Source organism: Schistocerca americana, chromosome 1 (assembly GCF_021461395.2).
Source record: "Schistocerca americana isolate TAMUIC-IGC-003095 chromosome 1, iqSchAmer2.1, whole genome shotgun sequence".
In the NCBI taxonomy this organism is placed as follows: domain Eukaryota; kingdom Metazoa; phylum Arthropoda; class Insecta; order Orthoptera; family Acrididae; genus Schistocerca; species Schistocerca americana.
The window spans coordinates 804,086,759-804,107,099 of record NC_060119.1 but is presented as its reverse complement, the minus strand read 5'-3'; the positions used below and the strand labels follow the sequence as shown (position 1 = coordinate 804,107,099).

The 20,341-nt window shown below is 44.3% G+C and overlaps 2 non-coding genes across 2 annotated transcripts; one reads left to right on the top strand and one right to left on the bottom strand.

Annotated features, from left to right (window-relative positions):
* Positions 1–1,449: 1,449 nt before the first annotated feature.
* Positions 1,450–1,523, bottom strand: Trnai-uau. Its single transcript has one exon. It is a non-coding gene; the product is annotated as a tRNA-Ile (tRNA).
* A 440-nt stretch (positions 1,524–1,963) lies between these two features.
* Positions 1,964–2,037, top strand: Trnat-ugu. Its single transcript has one exon. It is a non-coding gene; the product is annotated as a tRNA-Thr (tRNA).
* Positions 2,038–20,341: the final 18,304 nt, after the last annotated feature.

Here is a 20,341-nt window from a genome sequence, read left to right as displayed (position 1 = left end):
CACACTCCTTGCACTTTTGTCTGTTCCCTGGTTAGGATAAGATGTACGCAGTGATGTAGCGCAACAGCTACTGTATGATTGGAATGCTGTCTCATGGTAATACTTTTTGCCTTTTCATCACCGCATCCAATGTCGTCCCGAAACAGGGTAGTATGGCACTGAGATAGTGCATGCATGCGAGATGGATCATTAGCATGACGTCATCGCTATACCTCTCCCAGTCAATCACAAGGGCTGACAGCAAAGAATCTATCTGAGACAATTAGCAGAACCAGTTTAAGTAATTATGGACAACAGATCATGGTTGTCGCTTTGGTAGAACCTAGGGTAAAAAAGTGGTAGGTGCGTAATGAGAGCTCAAATAAGGCAGTGCAAGTTTCAGGTGAAAGAGCGCCTGTAACTAGTTGTGAAATACGGATGAGGTTGCACATGTTGCAGCTGATTGAGTGCTTGTGGCTAGTCAAAAACACTACTGGCCATTAAAAGTGCTACACCACGAAGATGACGTGCTACAGACGCGAAATTTAACCGACAGGAAGAAGATGCTGTGATATGGAACTGATCAGCTTTTCAGAGCATTCACACAAGGTTGGCGCCAGTGGCGACACCTACAACGTGCTGACATGAGGAAAGTTTCCAACCGATTTCTCATACACAAACAGCAGTTGACCGACGTTGCCTGGTGAAACGTTGTTGTGATGCCTCGTCGAAGGAGGAGAAATGCGTATCATCACGTTCCCGACTTTGATAAAGGTCGGACTGTAGCCTAACGCGGTTGCGGTTTATCGTATCGCGACATTGCTGCTCGCGTTGGTCGAGATCCAATGACTGTTAGCAGAATATGGAATCGGTGGGTTCAGGAGGGTAATACGGAACGCCGTGCTGGATCCCAACGGCCTCGTATCACTAGCAGTCGAGACGACAGGCATCTTATCCGCATGGCTGTAACGGATGGTGTAGCCACGTCTCGATCCCTGAGTCAACAAATGGGGACGTTTGCAAGACAACAACCAACTGCACGAACAATTGGACGACGTTTTCAGCAGCATGGACTATCAGCTCGGAGATCATGGCTGCGGTTACCCTTGACGTTGCATCACAGTCAGGTGCGCCTGCGATGGTGAATTCAACGACGAACCTGGGTGCACGAATGGCAAAACGTAATTTTTTCGGATGAATCCAGGTTCTGTTTACAGCATCATGATGGTCGCATCCGTGTTTGGCGACATCGCGGTGAACGCACATTGGAAGCGTGTATTCGTCATCGCCATACTGGCGTATCACCCGGCGTGATGGTATGGGGTGTTGTCATTGGTTACACGTCTCGGTCACATCTTGTTCGCATTGACGGCACTTTGAACAGTGGACGTTACAAATGATGACTAACTGACAACCTCAGCTGCCGACAGGTGTTGATGATATACCTCGATGTGGACACCCGAAAATGTGTGCCCCGACCGGGACTCGAACCCGGGATCTCCTGCTTATACGGCAGACGCTCTATCCATCTGAGCCACCGAGGACACAGATGAACAGCGCGACTGCAGGGACATATCCCTTGAACGCTTCCCGTGAGACTCACATTCCCAACTGTCCACAATTCTACATATGTATTGTACCTTATAGACATTTGCACACCCATCAACACCTGTCGGCAGCTGAGGTTGTCAGTTAGTCATCATTTATTCCAGAGAAAAGCTGCACGGTCATCAACAGTAACTGTTCTTACGAGAACAAGTTACTGTCTTCGTATATATAGTTAAAGGCTACCCGCCATTGACCTTCGTCTGTGCGAATGCGCACAGGTTGCTCAAACTCTTACGGGAATCGCAAAAGCGTGCGCGAGTGATGAGTGGGTGGGCAAATGTCTATAAGCTACAATATATATGTAGAATTGTGGATAGCTGCGAATGTGAGTCTCACAGGAAGGGATATATCTCTGCAGTCGCGCTATTCGTCTGTGTCCTCGGTGGCTCAGATGGATAGAGCGTCTGCCATGTAAGCAGGAGATCCCGGGTTCGAGTCCCGGTCGGGGCACACATTTTGGGGTGTCCACATCGAGGTATGTCATCAACACCTGCCGGCAGTTGAGGTTGTCAGTTAGTCATCGTTTATTCTAGACAAAAGCTGCACGGTCATCAACAGTAAGTGTTCTTTCGAGAACAAGTTACTGTCTTCGTATATATAGTGGACGTTACATTTCAGATGTGTTACGACCCGTGGTTCTACCCTTCATTCGATCCCTCCGAAGCCCTACATTTCAGCAGGATAATGCACGACCGAATGTTTCAGGTCCTGTACGTGCCTTTCTGGATACAGAAAATGTTCGACTGCTGCCCTGACCAGGACATTCTCCAGATATCTCACCAATTGGAAATGTCTGGTCAATGGTGGCCGAGCAACTGGCTCGTCACAATAAGCCAGGCACTACTCTTGATGGACTGTGGTATCGTGTTGAAGCTGCATGGGCAGCTGTACCTGTACACGCCATCCAAGCTCTGTTTGACTCAATGCCCAGGCGTATGAAGGCCGTTATTACGGCCAGAGGTGGTTGTTCTGGGTACTGATTTCTCAGGATCTATGCACCCAAATTGTGTGAAAATGTAATCACATGTTAGTTATAGTATAATATATTTGTCCGTTTATCATCTGGAGTTCTTCTTGGTGTAGCAATTTTAATGGCGAGTAGTGTACATACATGATATCTCAGACCTTTATGGGAAAGAAGTTCTTCCTAGGATGAGAGTCTGATTTGGTGGATAGTTCTGTAAGCGACTCTACTGATCAACATGGATTCTTCTTGTAAATACTTTAAGTTGTTCTGACAGAATTCTTGTATCATTGTGTAAGTAGCAGAATTTATGGCACAATGATAAGACGTAATCTGTTAATACACTCCTGGAAATGGAAAAAAGAACACATTGACACCGGTGTGTCAGACCCACCATACTTGCTCCGGACACTGCGAGAGGGCTGTACAAGCAATGATCACACGCACGGCACAGCGGACACACCAGGAACCGCGGTGTTGGCCGTCGAATGGCGCTAGCTGCGCAGCATTTGTGCACCGCCGCCGTCAGTGTCAGCCAGTTTGCCGTGGCATACGGAGCTCCATCGCAGTCTTTAACACTGGTAGCATGCCGCGACAGCGTGGACGTGAACCGTATGTGCAGTTGACGGACTTTGAGCGAGGGCGTATAGTGGGCATGCGGGAGGCCGGGTGGACGTACCGCCGAATTGCTCAACACGTGGGCGTGAGGTCTCCACAGTACATCGATGTTGTCGCCAGTGGTCGGCGGAAGGTGCACGTGCCCGTCAACCTGGGACCGGACCGCAGCGACGCACGGATGCACGCCAAGACCGTAGGATCCTACGCAGTGCCGTAGGGGACCGCACCGCCACTTCCCAGCAAATTAGGGACACTGTTGCTCCTGGGGTATCGGCGAGGACCATTCGCAACCGTCTCCATGAAGCTGGGCTACGGTCCCGCACACCGTTAGGCCGTCTTCCGCTCACGCCCCAACATCGTGCAGCCCGCCTCCAGTGGTGTCGCGACAGGCGTGAATGGAGGGACGAATGGAGACGTGTCGTCTTCAGCGATGAGAGTCGCTTCTGCCTTGGTGCCAATGATGGTCGTATGCGTGTTTGGCGCCGTGCAGGTGAGCGCCACAATCAGGACTGCATACGACCGAGGCACACAGGGACAACACCCGGCATCATGGTGTGGGGAGCGATCTTCTACACTGGCCGTACACCACTGGTGATCGTCGAGGGGACGCTGAATAGTGCACGGTACATCCAAACCGTCATCGAACCCATCGTTCTACCATTCCTAGACCGGCAAGGGAACTTGCTGTTCCAACAGGACAATGCACGTCCGCATGTATCCCGTGCCACCCAACGTGCTCTAGAAGGTGTAAGTCAACTACCCTGGCCAGCAAGATCTCCGGATCTGTCCCCCATTGAGCATGTTTGGGACTGGATGAAGCGTCGTCTCACGCGGTCTGCACGTCCAGCACGAACGCTGGTCCAACTGAGGCGCCAGGTGGAAATGGCATGGCAAGCCGTTCCACAGGACTACATCCAGCATCTCTACGATCGTCTCCATGGGAGAATAGCAGCCTGCATTGCTGCGAAAGGTGGATATACACTGTACTAGTGCCGATATTGTGCATGCTCTGTTGCCTGTGTCTATGTGCCTGTGGTTCTGTCAGTGTGATCATGTGATGTATCTGACCCCAGGAGTGTGTCAATAAAGTTTCCCCTTCCTGGGACAATGAATTCACGGTGTTCTTATTTCAATTTCCAGGAGTGTAGAAAAGTATGTGTTGAGTAATATGCTATTGAAGATAGGTGTCGGTTAGAAATGAATATTTAAAGACTGTGCAATTTAAAATTGTTCAAATGGGTATGGCATAGAAAGTTAGTAACCGTAGCAAATCTCATGGAATCCCACAGTCCTATCGCTGTGGGCTGTCTAACTCTGCCCGCATCTCGCGGTCGTGCGGTAGCGTTCTAGCTTCCCACGCCCGGGTTCCCGGGTTCGATTCCCGGCGGGGTCAGGGATTTTCTCTGCCTCGTGATGGCTGGGTGTTGTGTGCTGTCCTTAGGTTAGTTAGGTTTAAGTAGTTCTAAGTTCTAGGGGATTTATGACCACAGCAGTTGAGTCCCATAGTGCTCAGAGCCATTTGAACCATTTTTTTGTCTAACTCTGTTACAGAGAGGAGAAGTGAATCTTGCGGGGTGTCGTTGTTCTACGGACTAACTTTGCCAAGAGTCTCTGTAGGACAGCATAGAAAATGGTACATAATGTAGTGATTGGTCTATGTAGAAAGTGGACTTGAGGGGAATCTGTGGTGTCACCGCCAGACACCACACTTGCTAGGTGGTAGCCTTTAAATCGGCCGCGGTCCGGTAGTATACGTCGGACCCGCGTGTCGCCACTATCAGTGATTGCAGACTGAGCGCCGCCACACGGCCGGTCTAGAGAGACTTCCTAGCACTCGACCCAGTTGTACAGCCGACTTTGCTAGCGATGGTTCACTGACAAAATACGCTCTCATTTGCCGAGACTATAGTTACCATAGCCTTCAGCTACGTCATTTGCTACGACCTAGCAAGGCGCCATTATCAACTGCTATTTATCTTGTGATGCATGTACCGTCAGACCGATGTTCACCAATTATGGATTAAAATTAAGTATTCCAGTAGTTACTTACGTTCTTTGCTACTATAAATTCCCTTACCTGTTCCAGACCTCACGCCAGCCTGCGTGAGCTTAAACGCGTGCCTTTCGGCTTCACCTCGTAGTGGCTTGGTTGTCTTGCCAAGTCACAACAGAAACAACGTGTAGAAAAGTAAGCCCTGGAGTCAAAGTGTACAAAAGTGTCATGCAAAGTCGCGTTTGTTCACAGGAAATGTACACCATTTTCGAAATCGATCAGTGGCTACAACTATATAAACTAAAGAGAGAGACTCGTCACTTTTAAATGTATCTGAGTTGCAGCTAGTTTTCATCGGAGCAGCACTGCACTAAATTCGGTCTCGGAATTTCTCTGAAGAAGAAAGATGGGCTGCAGTGTGGACGGAATACTGCGATGCAGATGAATTTGGGGACACAACGATCCACTTATCTTCCCAAAGGTATCTGACTGACGGCGTAGCCGACATACAAACCGTCTCGAAGTTACATTTACGTGTCAAGTAGGCAGCTCCGACACCCTACACCAGCGAAGGGGTCAGTGAAGAGTTTGTCGACAGAATGCAGCGAACCTGTGTCTATTGGGGCAGAGAGCATCTGCCAGGAGGTCGCTGGACCACTCTCCTCTGCTTCTGAGATTCCACTCCGCCAGGCTTCCCACAGATTATAGTGAACTTTTCGCCTATCCACTACCGGCTGCCCACGGATTCCAGTGAACCATTCGTCTGGCTGCCTCTGGTTGTCTATGGAACCCAATGAAGCAATCATCTAGCCGCCGCTGACTGTCCCCAGGTTCAGGGAAAGTCTTTGCCTGCCTGCCGCTGGCTGGCCACAGATGGCAGTGAAGCCTTTACCTGGCCACCGCTAAGCACAGTCGCTCCATCCTGCAACAATGCGGCGCTAGCTACAACAGGCTGCCTATAGTTTCTTTTTTGATAATAATGTTAATTACTCATTTTATCATTTTGTACCTACATCTACATCTACCGTGACATTTTGTATTAATTTTGTACATAAAGAATGAAAATTTTATGTTCTGAATCACATCCCAGCACATAAAGTCGCTCGTGCGTACACACACATACACACTCACACACACACACACACATTTCATAATTATTGCCGCCGCCACCAACACCACCACCGCGGCCGCTGCCGCCGACCAATGACACTCTACGCCTTGTCAGCTCGCTGCCTCCCAGAAGCGTGCGTCACCTACGGGGACGACCGCCAGCACAACAAGAGCGGCTACACTGTCGCGACCACAGGGAAAACGGACTTCGCGCCTTCAGTAAAGGTCATACCACATCCATATCCTTACATAATGAATGTGAGTGCGGCTCTCTTGCTTTTGTGTCTCACGAGGAAAAGAGCGATAACAAGAAAAAGGAAAATCCAGCCTTCTGGATGGGTTCTTTTTTAAGCAACTGAACTGCTTCCGGCACTTTTAACTTGTGAACTGATAATTTTCCAAAGTTTCATCAAAATATCGAAACAATTTTTTTGAATACATTGTAGAAACACAAAATAGTTGAGGACTGCTTGAACAGATTTTGCCTGTTGCTTCTCGGCTCTGGATTCTCTATCGACGTTTGTTTAACGATTTTCCTGTCGTATCGCAAGCGTAAGTGGCTGCTACTTGACAGCAGTGACTTAGTTTGGATTTTAGGTTATTTGACGTCATAGGCTTAATATTGCCATGTGAGCTGTTTTAAACCACTTTATATCTGATGATGAGCACTGAAACCGATTGTAATAAAGAAATATTCATTATTATATGTTGGCGGTGGAACACTGACATTTTTAAAAATAATTACGAGCTATGGGGCGCCACCTCAACAAACTATACTAAATTAAAAACTAAACTCCGTCCGAACAGTCCCCGGAAGGCACAACGGTATCGACCGAGCGCAGCCGATAGGCGTCAATGGATGCGGATACGGAGGGGCATTTGTTCAGCACACCGCTCTTGTGGCTGTTGTGAGTTTTCTTGACTTAGAGCCGCTACTTCCTAGCCAATTAGCTCCTGAATTGTCAAATGGTTCAAATGGCTCTGAGCACTATGGGACTTAACATCTATGGTCATCAGTCCCCTAGAACTTAGAACTACTTAAGCCTAACTAACCTAAGGACATCACACAACTCCCAGTCATCATGAGGCAGAGAAAATCCCTGACCCCTCCGGGAATCGAACCCGGGAACCCGGGCGCGGGAAGCGAGAACGCTACCGCAGTACCACGAGCTGCGGACCCTGAATTGTCCTCACAAGGGCTAAGTGTACCCAGCACACACAAACTGCACTGCCTGAAAAATGAAGCATCCACAAGGGGAGGAGGAAACGAAATGAAACATCACAGATTGAGAGGGAATGCGACGTTATTGCAGCAATTACAAAATCGAATGAAAGTTACAAGTAACATGGCAGCGTGAGTTCACATATGAGTATGACGTTCCAACCACTTTGCTCAGGTTGTATGCTCTGATTTGCCTGTATCTGCTAGACCGAGTTAGCCAACAAGTGTTGCAACTGAACCTTCATATCCTGGACGCTGTTACTGGGACAGGGCTGACGTCCGAGCTGCTCCAACACGTGTTCTATTCGTTACGTATCTGGGGATCTCGGCCGGCCGGGGAGGACGAGCGGTTCTAGGCACTACAGTGTGGAACCGCGCTGCTGCTACGGTCGCAGGTTCGAATCCTGCCTCGGGCGTGGATGTGTGTGATGTCCTTAGGATAGTTAGGTTTAAGTAGTTCTAAGTTCTAGGGGACTGATGACCTCAGAAGTTAAGTCCCATAATGCTCAGAGCCATTTGAACAATTTTTGTTTGGGGGGTGGGGGGGGGGGGAGGGGGCGGGAGTGAGGGGGGAATCTCGCTGGCCGTAACATCACGCACACAGTTCATAAAGACACGATCAATCTGTGGAAGAGTGTTGTCCTGTTTAAAAATGGCACCGCTATACTGTGGCATGAGAGATAACGTGGGGACACAGAAGTAAAATGAGAATTCCTGCAAGGAAGGCGACATTCTTTTCGCGGAACACTGTTGAGAAACCTGAGAGAACCGGCATCCGAAGGTGACTGCAGAACGGTTCTACTGCCGCCAACGTACATTTCGCGTAAAGGCCACAAAGATAAGACAAGAGAAATTAGGGCTCATACCGAGGCATATACAAACTGACCCACAATTGTGTGTATGATACTTCAAGACTGCAGTAAAGAAACTAGACACGTAACTTGAACATAAAAGTGAGCATAAACACATTACTCTCATACCTTTCCTTACAAGAATTTTGATCTCTGTTCACCGAGGCATGGTCTACCAATCGCTACATGCCTGGAGACGAAGAGCAATATTGTCAATAGCATCTTGACAGACCGGTCGGGCAGGCAGTGAAGGATGCACAGTGCCCGTAAACAATTTAAGATAACTTTTCCTCCAGTTATGGTGTCACCGAGAGAGAAAGGCCAATCAACTCTGATCATAAGAAAGACCACCCCAAACCAAGACACCATGGACCTCTGTCATGCATACTAATGTTTATATTAGGGTTTCCTTCCCTACAATACATGCAGTTGTGTCGGTTAACGCTTCCTGAAACACGAACTTTGTCTTGATCAGTCCTAATCAAGTGTTCTTTCAAACCTGGATTTTCCTTCAGTATCCCCAGACATTTACCGCACACTCCAAGCGCTTACCGGTATCACCGTCGTTAACATCATTTTTCAAACAAGTATGATACGGCAGATACTTCATAATTCTCTGCAGTGTTGCGCGTGAAATATTGAACTTTCTGAAAATACGTCTCTGAGATTTTGGCTTCCCAGGGTACGAGTCAATCCATTTGTTCCATTCTAAACTGCAATCCTCCGTTTCACTTCGGCATAATTGTTTGTTGCAGAATACAAATGCTCCCAACCGACACGTGAGCCATCGGTTCCACCATGCTCTGTGTCACATGCTAACGGTTCAAGTGCAGTGAGAATTATCGCCACTGAAAGGCTACACAGTGTTGCTATATCGTAATTTTTTGTTCATAATTATAAATATAGCATGGTGCAGATAAAAGTAGCTTGTGTAAGTATATAAGGAACACAACGCAATTACAGAAACAAAGAACTAAAACTGACTTAAAATTTTATTACAATGAAAAATACATTTATAGAAGATGTTGAAAGTGATCCCCGGCAACATCAGTGGACGTCTAAGCATATGCATGTACATCCGGGGTAAAGCTCGGATATCGATGGCGGAAACTTCACGTCTGATGTTGTCTTTCAGTTCCTGTATTGTGTGTGAATTTGTTTCATCGTGTCGTTAGATCCGGCGAACGCGATGGCCATAAATATTTGCTTGCACCGCACGAAACGCCGATTTTTCCTCATGGAATGGTTGCTGTCACACAGTGTTAGGGTTACCCGTTGCCCAGTAACTCGTCTTATGCAAATGCACATGATCTAAAAATGAAATGATGATTCATCACTCAAAATGTAATGGGAATAGTTTAACAAGTGATCGTTGATGTTATTCAAAAGCCAAGTGCAGTATTCTTCACGTTTCCGACTGTAGTCCTTCCATAATTGCTGCACTTCAGTCACACGATAAGACTTTCCAACATCCGCTGGTAACTCCTCCTATTTACGTGCTCCTGTTGGGCAAGTTCACGTGTAGACTTCCTTGGGCTCTGAATAATTCTTCGACGAATGCCTGAAATAACTTCTGTTGTGCGAATTGAAGTAATTCGTTCTCGTTTTAGATTTTGTACAGATCCATAGAGGTGCAGTTTTTATATAGACTTTGTATTGCTCTCTTTGTTGGTGCTCTTCTACCCGGATACTTGACTACGAAAATTTCGCGAGTTTCCTTAATCGAACCTGTTTTCACATACGCGTCCACAATTTCAAATGTCTCATCTATCGAGAAAATCGTTTTGCAGACCGCAAAGAGAAGCGTGCAACTTCGCTGATAAAGTAAACTGAAATGCTGATAGGAGAGTTCTAACAATTGATTATTGCATAAAACTGTTCTTTGTTGTAGCTTTTTACACTATTGTAGAAGTCTAAATATGACATTTGCACTGGAAGGTGGACGCGCTAGTTTTAACTGCGTCACCCTGTACTACAGTCATTCAAAAATCATACACATAATTATGTGCTACCACGAAGACAATAGTTTTTTTCCTTCGGGAACGGGGAAGTACATTATTAGTAGTGGTATAAGGTACCCTCCGCCACCCACCAACCGAGCGATGTGGCGCAGTGGTAGCACACTGGACTCGCATTCGGGAGGACGACGGTTCAATCCCGTCTCCGGCCATCCTGATTTAGGTTTTCCGTGATTTCCCTAAATCGTTGCAGGCAAATGCCGGGATGGTTCCTTTGAAAGGGCACGGCCGATTTCCTTCCCAATCCTTCCCTAACCCGAGCTTGCGCTCCAATGACCTCGTTGTCGACGGGACGTTAAACACTAACTACCACCACCACCAATCCGCCACCCACCGTACAGTGGCTTCCGGAGTATGTATGTAGATGTAGATGTACGATGTGTGTGACGTACCATTGCGCCGTTACCTCAATCACTAGCAGAGGTAAATTGAAATCACTCCCAATGGCTCCCACATCACAACGCCAGGAGTAACTGTGCTGTGGCTACCCAAAACAATGGATGAATGGGAACATCACCCCCCACCCCTTGCAGGTCACCACCATATTCGTCGACAACGCTCATTTTGGGTAGTGCAAAGGCGATTCATCGCTGAACGTATTGTTGTTGTTGTGGTCTTCAGTCCGGAGACTGGTTTGATGCGGCTCTCCATGCTACTCTATCCTGTGCAAGCTTCTTCATCTCCCAGTACCTACTGCAACCTACATCCTTCTGAATCTGCTTAGTGTATTCATCTCTTGGTCTCTCTCTATGATTTATACCCTCCGCGCTGCTCTCCAGTACTAAATTGGTGATCGCTTGATGCCTCAGAATATATCCTACCAAGCGATCCCTTCTTCTAGTCAAGCTGTGCCACAAATTTCTCTTCTCCACAGTTCTATTCAATACCTCCTGAACGTATTAGGACCCATTAATTAGCATTCCATGCATCTCCGTCACGGTAACACACCAACCGCAGCCGCTTGTGTTGTGGTGTTAACGGCAGCCTACGCGTGGGACGGTAATTCCCTGTTCTCGTTGGCCGATCAATGCTGCGAGATTACACAGAATGTTGCAGGGCGTCCATTACTTGTTCACGGATGACAAGTGGGCATGCGAAAGAGCTACGTTTTGCTTACTGCACAATACATACAGTGATCTTCCACTGTAGTGGTAGACCGGAATCTTGGTGACGAGTGGGCCTGCCCGTACGTTCCTAGCCAGTCCAACATCGGGCCACTTTCGCAGCCAAATGCTCCAAAGATTTTGGTTGGCATTACACAATTCGACCAGCCAGCCAAATAGAGAGCCGCGGCGACGCCCTTTGCCACCGCTGTCAGGTGCTGATGATGTCGCTGTGTGACGCCACTGCTCGGCATCTCTGTGCTCTGCTCAGGGGTCTCTCAACGTCTTGTGCTGTTCACGTCCCTTACATATCCTACCAGGCAGGCAACAGCATTACACACGAACTAAAATAATACACACATGTGGCTTTTCTGCAGGTCACAGGAAACTGCGTCTCTAATCATTTACATATACGCCGATGGTATATGCGTATACGTAGTTACATTGACATCCGACTACGTCTTTTGGGTGCTTGACTTTACCAGGCAGTGCATATTTGTATGGCATACATTCGTTTGGTCCCCGGTTGAAGCATTTTCTCACAAAAGTTCCCTGGCGAACGCCACAATTGTCTGATATTGTTCAGACAATAAGAAATTCAGCCTTCAGTTGCAAGATAATTTTTTTTAGTTTACCCAGGATTCGATGGCATAATGGTATCTTCTTTAAATTAAATTATTTTCAGGGCCAAACGTTGGCCATGTCACGGAATAAAACTAATACAGAATAAAGACGCATAATCATAAGATTATGCCTGTCAATACTAAAAACACGTTTTTCTTATTGTTTTTGTATTGACAGGCATAATCTTATGACCATGCGTCTTTATTCTGTGTTTGTTTTATTCCGTGACATGGCCAACTTTTGGCCCTCAAAAAAATTTAATTTTTGTTCTGAAGAAGATACCATTATTGCCATTGAAACCTAGATAAACAAAAAAAAAAAAATTACCTTGCAAACTGGAGGCTGAATTTCTTATTGTCTGAACAGTTCACGGTTGCTCAAGCGCAGTATTATGTTAAAGATTTGTAAAAAAGTATTATATTGCACTTGTGCCTTGTGAAAAGCTAGCCGGCCGGAGTGGCTGTGCGGTTCTAGGCGCTACAGTCTGGAACCGCGAGACGGCTACGGTCGCAGGTTCGAATCCTGCCTCGGGCATGGATGTGTGTGATGTCCTTAGGTTAGTTAGGTTTAAGTAGTTCTAAGTTCTAGGGGACTGATGACCTCAGAAGTTGAGTCCCATAGTGCTCAGAGCCATTTGAACAATTTTTTTTTTTTTTTTTTTTTTTTTGAAAAGCTATTGCTGATCAAAGAAATGACCAACCCCAGTCCGAGGTAGGATGATTTATCACACAGCCAATAGTGAGGCTCGTAGCTGAACTGCTCAGGACACTATCAAAGAGATCGACATTACTGTTCCATTAACTCACGTGACTTTTCAACATCCGCTGGCAACTCGTTCTACTTACTTGCGGCTGTTGGGCCAGTTCACGGTTAGACTTATTTGGGCTCTGAATAATTCTTTGGTGAATGCCTGCAATAACTTCTCGTGTGCGAACTGTTACCTTGTTAGGTTTGACGAAAGCTGCTTCTTTAAGGTGGTTAACCTTGTCAGAAATGAACCGTGTTAAATTCCAAAATTAATTTTATCTTTTTTGAAAAACACCACCTACCCTGACCAAGATTGTAGTACGAACAGGTGTATGAAAGCTACCGTTTTTGAATGCTTAGCGATGGCAGATAATCGAACGTGTCAGCACTGATGGGACTTCCCACTAACAATGTCCCTCACGTACAGAAATTTTTGATGCTGGGCTGACCCATAGCAGCTATGCAGTGAGGTATGCACTGTAGACCACTCACACGAGAATTAAAGTGAAAGGAGACTATGAACTCAACTTAGAAACCGGAAAAGAGAGAATCGGAGCGTTTGAGAAAAGATGTTACGGAATGGTTCTAAAAATTATGTGGGCTGTAGGACAAGAAATGATGAGACACTACTCACTATTAGTAATGAAAGGAATGTATGAAAAACTCTGAATGGAAAAGGGGATAGGTGATACGAAATGAGTTAAGACATCAAGGTATAACTTCCAAGGTACTACAGGGAGTTCTAGAAGGTAAAATCTGGAACGGAAGATAGAGCTCGGAACATATACAAGAAATAATTAAGGACTTTGACAGCAAGTGGTCTTCCGAGATGAAGGGGTTGTAACAAGAGAGGATGTAACTGCAGGCCGCATCAAACCAGTCGAGACTGATTCAAAGAAAAAACAACAAAAAAATAGTGAACAAGTATGAGATGAAAAAAAGTGAAGATAGTCAGCTGGCCCTCTGAAAGTTGGAGAGAATCGAGTCAGATACCACAAGGAAGAGTCCACTAAAAAGGTCCTAAATGACCCCAATAGCTTCCAGCGCTGTCAGTGAGCAGACAGACTTGAAATGGCAGGCGAGTGCTACTTGTTGACTGCTGGTCACTAGATGAGAACTGGCTTAAGGCGGACGTGCCGTAGCCTAAATGTAAGCCAAGCATCAAGTAGCTGCTGCTAAGGCAGATAACATTTTAAGGTCGATCTCGTTGGCAGTCGACGGGTTGTAATCCACATAGGGCAGAGATATAAGATTTCTCTAGTTCAGCGTTTGTGTATGTAGTAAAACGTTTCTCGACCGCATTACCCCATTAACTGGTACTTCTTGAAACAAGTGACATTTGCGCATGGGTGTTAGTACACTGATGGGGCCCCAGGACAAGTGTAGGAAGTTGGAATCCCTCCCTCTTCTCCATGCTTACCGAAACTAACGGCATTTTCAACTCTACAAAATGCCTGCCACACATCTCTTACAGTCACCCCCATCCCCTTACATACACACACACACACTACATTACACCATTGCCCGACTACTCTCCTCCCACTTGAATAAAAAAGAGAAATAAAAAACAGACTATTTTGCCGGCTATATCAATACACGGGACAGCTATTCGTCCAGACATCATTGCACATAAAAATACTGTCCGGTACCATAAATACATTGCAGCTGTTTCTTATGAGAATCTATATTCGACTAGTATGACAATCTGATGTTCTCGACGATGGAACTAAAAGTAGAAAGTTAAATTATGGCTATCAATAAACACCAATGAAAGAATCCTGACTTAATTCCTAATAACCAAACACATTTCCATTATTCACCTTTTTCAAAAATAGCAGCAACCGTTTAATACCTTTTATCGTAGTTAGATAATATGCATATTGTAAAGCATATAACTTTTCCCCACCCACATTATACGGATTCCTTCCTCTCCTCTGCTCCCCATTTTGTGGCCTGTTCATCACATTCACCAGTTATTTTGTTCATATAACACAGCAGTCAGTGCCAAATTTCAGCTGTGCACCGTTTTTAGCTCTACATTCGTATACTTTTAATCTTTGAGTATAAAGTAACGTAAGATTTATTTGTTCATATTCCTTTTGTGAATTTCATAATGCTTGCGTTTTCATATATATATCGTTGTGAGAGGTCACGTAGCTTTGGAAAAACGACCTTTCTACAGCTATAAACTCACGCTGAAGTTATCTGAGGATGGCCTAGAAAGGCCAAAGCCGGTTCAGAACCAACTATAAAATAAATATTATTGTGGAACATCAATGCTGTGCATTTAAGTTTTGAATTTTTCTGTGTTCCTCCAAGTACCAATATTACACAAAATAAGAAAACTTTTTAGGTACAGAATTAAAAAGTATCATAGTTAATTAATTACAGTACGGAATAATGTTACAAAAACTGAAACAATAGCTGACGATAACGAATACATAATATCAAAGTAGTTAGTGCTGTTTTTTTATTTAGCACTATTGCTCACAAAGTGTCTTATTTCAGTCTATCTTGTTTTCTGTCAAAATCTACTTAAAATGTGGATTACTAATGAAATGTTGGTGCTTAGACCTCTAAATTTGTCGTCTTACCTGTATGATCTTACAGTGCAGGCTTTTGCGGCTGATAATTTTGTCCTAGGCTATTTTTGTTTTATGTCCCTTAGGCAGTGCCACGGTCTATGTCTATTTTCCCAGTGTTTCGTTTCCTAATGCTGGAGACATAACCACAGCTGTAAACACTCAGACAGCAGTTTCAGACTTAAACAAACTCAGCAACCGGAATTCTTAATACGTACCCTGAAAATTTCGTGGCGTGATTCCACCAGAGCGCTGTCCATAAGACAGCTGAGTCACGTTAGCGTGTCTTATGGAGCTTGTAAGAGGGAGGAGTTGGTGCTGTTTTTTTATTTAGCACTATTGCTCACAACGTGTCTTATTTCAGTCCATCTTGTTTTCTGTTAAAATTACTGTAGTGTTTTTGAAGGATTAAAACTGTACAAGTTTCGTGCTTTAATGTTAAAAAAAAAAAAAGAAAAATCAACAGCGCCAAAATTGCCTGCCACAAGCTCTGTAACACAAACCGATGGAATTCTGTGAGCTTAAAGAGTTCGGCTTATTGCGCTTGTTTTAGTTTGAAACCGCTATCTCACTATTTATTGCGTCTGATTGTATCTCCAGCAATAGGAAATGAAACATTAGGCACAGAAACAATCCTAGAACCACGTCCTAATACCCATAAAACAAAAATTACCTAAATGAGTTTTTTTTCGTTCTTGTATGTGCAGATTGATCAGTAATTTTAGAAAAATTAGTACTACGTGTTCTTCCTTTTTCTTCGGACATTTGTACACCTTAATCTTCATCTTTATTCTGCAGGTGACTGCAAAGTGTTTGGCATGAGGACCAAACACTGAAGTCTGGTCGCGATCGATTCGCGGATGTAGAGTGCGCAAAATAGCCATTCCTGCGCGTATGTGGGAGCCATGTTTGCTCTATCGTTTACTCAATCATCGCAGTCCCGCGGATTTGTTTTCCACTCTTATTCTACTATCTAAAGAGTATAACAGAAATACTAGTTCTCAACAAAGTAAAATTCTCTCTATACCATCACAAAGCACTACTATGTTCTATAAACCATTTCCTGTATAAGGGGCCCAAATTTTGAACACTCGTCCTCAAAATATCAGAGAAATACAATTCTTTCCAAATTTCAAAAGACAGCTAATGGTCGACCTTTTGTTACAATAGCCGACTCTCCTACAAAATGGTTCAAATGACTTTGAGCTCTTTGGGACTTAATATCTGAGGTCATCAGTCCCCTAGAACTCAGAACTACTTAAACCTAACTAACCTAAGGACATGACACACATCCATGCCCGAGGCAGGATTCGAACCCGCGACCGTAGCGGTCGCGCGGTTCCAGACTGAAGCGCCTAGAACCGCTCGGCCACACCGGCCGGCAAACTCTCCTACGTTCTGTGGAGTTCATTCATGTCAGTCCCCCTCCCCCATAACTTCTTCCTACCCCTTGTCACTTGAGTTCTCAATTTAAATTTTGTTCTTTCCTGACAGCCACTGTAACTGTCATTTCAAACTTCTCCTCTTTCTTATCCATCCCGCTTCTGATAATACTAAAAATGGCTTAAGATGTGCTAAGCTGATCTGTATCACTCTAAATGGCATTTACTATTACAAAAATAATTATTTTTATTACTGTTATTAGTGTCAGTTATTATTAGTGGGAAGTTTTGTAATACCTTTTGTACGTGTTTCTCCTAATCTGCTCATACTAAACAATTAATAAAGAAAGAAAGAAATAATTTCATCTGCACAGTCTCTGTGACACAGTTACTCAGGGAGATGAACATTTGTGGATTGGACGCTGAAAAATGAGTTTTGGAATTTTGCAAGCATGTTATTGAAAGTTATACGGCCCCTTGCTTCGAGTTGTGCCAGTCAAGGTTTTTCAAGATTTCTGTGGAATGGAAGTATTATTAGCTCGGAAAAAGAACTCTCAGATTTCGCAACAGCTATGCCTTTTGATAGATACATCAAGACGGCTGTGTATACATCACAGTAACTGGGCATCAACTCTGTCAATTCGTGTATAACACATATTTTTTATATTTGTGCAAATAAAGTTCTTATCAACATTGGATGCGGTGGAAAGACAAGAAAATATCATTAAGAAACTGAAGTTCTTCATTTTTGAGATCTTTGTCACAAGTGGTAGATATGAAAAAACGTTGTATTGCTCCATATTCGCCTTTAACATACATCACTCTCTAAACCTCATTTTAGATGCGAATAATTGTGTCACCGAAAACAAGTGTCACTGTAAGTTCACTTAAGAGTTCTGTCAGTTGCCTGTCCTCGCAAAGCTCGTCGAAGTACTCCTTTGCTGCTGTCATTCGTAAGCAATTTATACTCGACAGCCCCTCTTTCACAGACGTTGACAGTTTCACAGTTTTCCGTACGATCCTTTCACGCTATCTGTTTCCGGCAGCAACCGAGAGATACATCGCCGCATTTAGGCGATGGTTGCTTTGAAAAAGATACGACCGATTTCCTTGTAGATAGGGAAAACATACATATGAGAAATCATCTCTGGGGGATTAATAAACCGCTTGAGCAGATTTAGTCCTTTTTCTTAGATCACTATCGGTTTCATGGCACTAGGAGCCACGTCTTCAGGTGAACTTCTGCATATCAATGACTCACGAAGGAATAACCATCCTGAGACATGCACTGACGTGATAATTTTCTAAAACTATTTTGAGATACTTAAAAATTGTTTAAAAATCGTTAAAAGCTTTTACACAAGAATACTAAAATATTTATACTCACATAATTAAAAAATTACAGCTAAAAAGATTGGAACTTGCTACCCAACATTCGCTGCCCGTCAAAACACCGCTAGAATCGGTGCGTCATTGAATGAAACAGCCGCCCGCTTGCATTCCATTCGGTGGATGGGGCCTAAACGAATTATCTCATAGTGAGCCACTGTCCAGCTGAAAATATATGAAAAAGTATTAGAACCTAATATACGGCGAACTTAAAAAAAGTGTGTTTGCAGTAATTGCAGAAAAACAGGCAAATAGCTAATTGACGGGAAAATAGAACATGAGAAAGACTGTTACCCGCTTCTCCGCTCTATACGCAGTCACAGATCAGGTGACCCCATCATGTGCTACCTCTTACTGAGGGTATCAAAGTACACAGCTAGCCCAGAGACGGCTACGTAGAACATCCCTCTTCTTTGCTGCAACCACTCTTTGTTTCTTTTTTTTCAGGCTCGCCGCAAAAATAGGTTTTAATAGTTTTTCATTTACTTTCACCTTAGTAGTAGATCATTATGACATAATTTGATTAGGTCCTGTCCATCGTACTGGACTGGAATCCACGCATCCGGCTGTTATGTTCAATGACCATTGAACCATCACCATTTAGCGGTGTTTGTTTTTGACGAACAACGAACGTTGGTACCACGATCAGAACTTGTCGGCTCTAATATTTTAATTATGTGAGTAAAATATTTTAATACTCTTATGTAATGCTTTTAAAGTTTTTAAACTATTTTTAAAAATCTTAAAATATTTTTAGAAAATTATCGTATCAGCGGATATCTTAGGGTTTTTATTTCTTCTTGGTTTACTGGTATGCAAATCTTCACCTGAAGATGTGGTTCCTGGTGCCGTGAAACCGGTAGTGATCTATTAGTAAACTACTGAGCACAGCTGAAGCGGTTTATTAATACCCAAGATCCTTACCTACCCTTCCCTTACCCGAGTTTGCTCTCTGTCTCTAACAGTCTCGTTGCCGACAGGACGCTGAACTCTAATTTTCCATCTATATTTCCGACAGCACCAGTCCAAGAAATCACATACAGCTGTGACGTCCGTACTCTCAGACTGTGAGGCTTTAAGTGCTTTATTACTTCTTTCTAGTGGTTTTCATTGAATCTGAAAAACGTAAGATTTTGTGTATAAGACCTACTGATACACTTCGCTCTTTACATGTCTCTCTTTTACGAGTTATGTTCGTCAGAGACTTAGGAATGTCAATGAGTTACTCTTTAAGCGTATAGACATCTCTTGTCTGACATTCGAACGCGTTGGATTTCCTGTCGTTAGCGTTTTCTTCGAAGTACTCAAGCAACAGGTTTCTAAATACTACCACCGTTGCATCCCGTGACCAAAATATTCGCAGATGTCCTCCCGTCATAGCCTTGACCGAAACACTTGCTCACGTTTAGGCCGTTTCATTTCACATATTCAGTTAACTGATGGTAGTACCTGACACAGATTGATCTTTGATCGACGTAAGGGAGAAAAGTGATTCGTGTATCTTTCTGCAGAACAGTTTTCAAAAAAATCTTTCATTACTTTAATGTAGTTGAAGACTACTATTAACTGACCGATTTTATCAATTTTTCATCTTTTCCTTCTCTTTTTAATTTTTCTTCATTTCTTCCTGTTTTTTCTCTTTCAAGAGGCACATGAGCTTTGAGCGCATTTCCCCAGTTGTCCCAGCCTAGTTACGCACCTGGTCACATCGTTGGATAGTTTCCTCGATTTGGCGGTGTCTTAGAGTAAATAATATAACGCAACGTGATGTAAGTCTCAACAATACAGGGGTCTCTGCAACGCGCCACGCCGTTGCTGAGCAACAGTATGTGACGAGTTGACCGGCGAGCAACATGAGTGTGTCCGTTCCAAGTCACCAGATTCTTAAGAAGACAGTGAATTGCTGTAGGAGCACAGAGAAACGATAGCAGTCAGAAGGTAAGCAATCAATAAACATGTGAATTACATCATCAGTCCATAACACCCAAAACACAGACGTCAAATCTATTGCATCTTTCGGCAGACGCATAACGTAATTTCCCACAGACGCGTATATTTAATGATTATTGAGATCTTCTACACTGCAATTATATTAAGAGTAATTCGATTTTGTACTCCAGACATCCAGACTGCTTACCAAGGTATGAATTT